This window comes from Leucoraja erinacea, chromosome 4 (genome assembly GCF_028641065.1).
Source record: "Leucoraja erinacea ecotype New England chromosome 4, Leri_hhj_1, whole genome shotgun sequence".
NCBI lineage: Eukaryota > Metazoa > Chordata > Chondrichthyes > Rajiformes > Rajidae > Leucoraja > Leucoraja erinaceus.
The window spans coordinates 76,765,292-76,769,612 of record NC_073380.1 but is presented as its reverse complement, the minus strand read 5'-3'; the positions used below and the strand labels follow the sequence as shown (position 1 = coordinate 76,769,612).

The 4,321-nt window shown below is 42.3% G+C and overlaps 1 pseudogene; it reads left to right on the top strand.

The window, feature by feature from the left end:
• Positions 1-3,228: 3,228 nt before the first annotated feature.
• On the top strand, positions 3,229-3,407 carry LOC129696765 (U2 spliceosomal RNA; annotated as a pseudogene).
• The last annotated feature ends 914 nt before the right edge of the window (positions 3,408-4,321 follow it).

Sequence of the window (4,321 nt, the reverse complement as noted above, 5' to 3'; positions counted from 1 at the left end):
GATGCTATGTATCTTGTTTCATATTTCATTTTGCTTAACATTCACATTTTTATTGGAAAGCTAAAAGATGTGGCTAAGATTTATGTTGATTGAATACACACAGGTAGTAATATTTTATATCACACTTCAGCTGCACCAAAGAACTGTAGGCAAGTTGGCCGAAACATTGCATTGTCATTGGTGAAATCAAGAATGAGTCCAATTATCATGAGAGGCAATGAAAATATGGTATCCTCTTATACAATATAATAGTGACACCTTATTTTCTTTTAATCACTAATTTACTTTGAAATGCTTCATTTTTAAATGTAATTATTTGGCGGCCTTTATGACACTGAAACTACATTTTAGTTACAAAAATACTTTGCTAACAGGATTGCATTCAGTTTTCTCATTCTTCATCTGTTTTATTTTAATTGGATTAAAGGCCAGTTTCTAGCCTTTTGCAATTATGAGCCCACACGTTGAATTATCTTTTTTAAAAGTAATGTTCGGCATTTTATATGACAACTATAATTCAGGAAGAATGTCTTTTTGAATATATCATGTTGAGAAGCCTTTGACTATGCAAATCTACCCTGCATATATCAAGGTTTAATGTACTTACTTTATATCACTCCCTCTGGTATTTCTGATGATATATTTATCCATTTATTTAAGCTCATTAACTTCTCTGCTTATGGGCAAGAATTCCAGAAAAATGCAAGAGAATACCTTATGTGAAGACTTGATGCACTGAAAAGAAATTGGGTAGAAGCCTTTAACCTCTGGAAGGTGGAAATAGGTCAGATTTAGATCATTAAACAATCTTTACATTTGATGATTCCCATAAGTTTTGAATTTTACTTCGGAGTCACGTGAGTGACTACGTGAAGAGACCACTCAGCACGCATGTGTGACATTGCGTTCACGCAGGCAACAGCGATGCAGCAGGAGTACAGGTGCTCCCGCTACAAGCCTGAAGGAAAGGACCGTTAGGTAAGTACTTACCTTCAGTTTAAACTAGCGACTTTGCATTTGTTTTTGCTCCAGGGGGAGCAAAGCAGCAGAGGGAAGCGGCCCCATATGACTCCAGGGAAGGAGCTGACAGTGGAGGGGGGAGGCAGCAACGGGACCGCACACGCTGCGGTTCACAGACACGGGTGCTGCGCCGATGCCCAGTCCGTTAAAACAGCTGTCTGACCAACAGCAGCGGACTGGAGGGAAATTTAAAAACCGGCCGGCACCCCTGCAGACTCCCGACAAGGAGACTCGCCGCCGGAGAACTGCTGGAATGCCGCCCGAAAATGGCAGACAGCCTCTAACAGCAAGGTCAGGACCAACCTCAGGCTGGAGACAGACACGGAAGATGGGATCAGCACTTCAAACAAGAAACAAGAGTGTCTGTTTCTCCAAGCCAGAGGAAGGTCATGGAGCTAAAAACTCCAGCGAGACTTGCCTCAGGAGCAGGGGCAAGTCCGCCAAGGGAGCTAACACTCCCACTCCAGTGCCTAACAGCACTGGCCATCTCCCTTGTTGAGGGATTGATGGGGACCAGACTGGACTGGTCAAGAAGAGGGGTCACTGGCTGAGCAACATCGGGAGTATGCTTGAGGTACAGGATCAGGAAGAGCTGCTGGGTGTGGCCGCTATGTGGCTCCACCACTAGCGAGATGGCTTTTCAGTCTCAACTGATGGCCTGCTTACTACCTGTTCTTTTCAAAAAACCTCTCCAAGACAGGTAGTCATGAGGTGTTGGATTCATCACGCCTCCCCTAAATTGCATTTACTCAAAGTGCCCACCGTTATTGGGGGGTACATTGAGCATAGCTTTAAAACCAAAATATCTTTAAATGCGTTTGATATCCCTGACGTCGGTTATCATTTCGCATGCTCATTTCAGAGGGACAGGGTAGTATGGCAAAACACCTGACCCTACTGCTTGCAGTGCTCCGCAACTTCTTAGGAAGTTATAAAACCTGCCCTCAACTTAAAAAATTACAGGACTGTGAGAATGCCAACCTCTCAACCACAGATCCTGCTAGCTGGCTAAGTTATGAAACCAAGCCTAAAAAACTTGAGAAGTATCCAAAATTCGGCATCTAGAGGGCAGGGTCTGGAATGAGCACCACACAAAACCAGCAGCAGTGCCTCTACGCATCCACCAGTAGGCATCCACCTAATAGTACTGGTTTAAGCTCGGGGCCCGCATGCCAACCCCCAGTAAGCCCTGCTTTTTCAGGCCAGGGCCCAGAGCAGGCCCCCTGGAAAAATGTGTCACCCCAACAACACCATCCCTACGGACAAGGAACCGGAAACCGAAGAGATGAACACACCACGGAACAACAGTGAAATAAGATAAGTATGGTTCCTGCCATCACACAAAAGATGAAGGGTTTGTACTAACAAAGCATTCAAGGATAAAATTAAATTACATCCCATCCTGCTCGGCCTTTTGGCTAAGATTAGTAGTAACTGCCTTATCAGTTTATATCTGATATGTCCCTTCCCAGGGACCATACAATACCAGTACAGCATGCACCCTAGGGGTCTACCCTCCCACTAATAAGAACATGAGGGACTAGCAACTGGGGGTAATAATTATACAGGGGTCATATAGAAGCCTATAGAAGCCTATATGAACCTTTGGCTCTAAAAATCCCAACATGGTATATGTATATGTCGCACCGTCATTGACATGCCAGTTCAGTATCTCGCCAGGCCACGCTTGGAATATTGAAACTGCCAACCTTTCATTCCAAGCATACTTAATGGTAGACATCAACTTAAAAGATGCATACTATTCAGTACCCATTCAAAAAGCTTGGAGATAACTTGGCAGTATTAATTATCGACTATGGCTATTACAGCCAAACTGGTTCCAGATATTCTAACCAGCACTGGCTATATTAAGGAACTATCGTCATAATAATAATAATAATACATTTTATTTATGGGCGCCTTTCAAGAGTCTCAAGGACACCTTACAAAAATTTAGCAGGTATAGGAAAAACATGTAAGGGGAATGAAATAAATAGTTGAGACATGACTAGTATAGAAAGTAAATACAGAATTCAATACAAAACACAGTATGAGGCAATTAATGCACAGATGAAAAGGGACGGCACGTCATGGCATGTTCCAATGATATTAACAACGGCTAATCCATGTGTATAGCTATCACAGCTTTAGTTATTATTCTTTTAGCCGAGCTTGTCATGCAACCCAGATAGATCTACGATTGAAACCATCGCTCTCAGCCTTGACTAAGATCAAGCGGAGTATCTGTTGTTGTTAGTTCTATTTTGACTCATCCCTTATCAAGGGACCATCTATCAATTGATTTGGAACAGGGAGATGGGGAGGGGCTTGCTCCGTCCACTCCACGCATCAACCAGTATTGCAATACCTTGAAATATAAATCCTCTACTGTTGACTACTTGGTATTCAACACTCTACCCACTTATTTTTAACTTGGCATAGGAGAGTCAGTATGACACAACCTGTAACAATTAATGGTATCTACCTACCATTCAACAGTAGCAAGAGTATTGGGAGTTAGTAGCAGCTGTTCCAGCTACTTAACTTGAACCTTCCATTAAGGCTAGGTGCCAATGTTTAAACTACCCTCACCCAAAACATGGTGGCATATGGACTAATCTGGAGTCGTCATCACTATAAACACTAGGCGTAAAACCTAGTTTGGAAATTTTGAGTACGCTTATTGGCAAGCATATTATCCTGCAATGCACCATTTTGCATGTCCGTTTATAATTAACAACATCACAGTAGTGACATACTCAAACCACTTGGGCAGAATAAATCAATATCATGTGACATTTATTTAACAATTGGAAACTACAGGTCGTCAAAAATATACGACCATCAGCAAACTTACCTACTAGGTGAGCTAAATACTGTAAACAGACATATTAAACCCAAGTATTGCTGGAATTACAAAGCAATATGGAACACACGATATCGATTTCACTGTATTCAATTGAATTCTCCACGTACTGATGTATGTCGCAAGAAACCAAATTTGAGGCAATGAATTCATTCCCACTGAATTAGGAAGTGTGAGAGGGGAATTTAATCTACGTTTTTCCCCTTTTTTCCTACCTCATCAGGTACTACGGCCTCATCAGTCGGGTACGACGTACATGCCACGATAAATTAAACTACTGGATTGCAGATTTGAAAAGACCATCACTGGGCCTGGATTGCAAAATTGGGAAGACCTCTGCTGGGCCTGGATTGACAATAGCACTATCAACACATGGCATCCCATCGCATATCCACTAGGGAACATACTTGACGAACATCAAGAAGTGGGAAGATA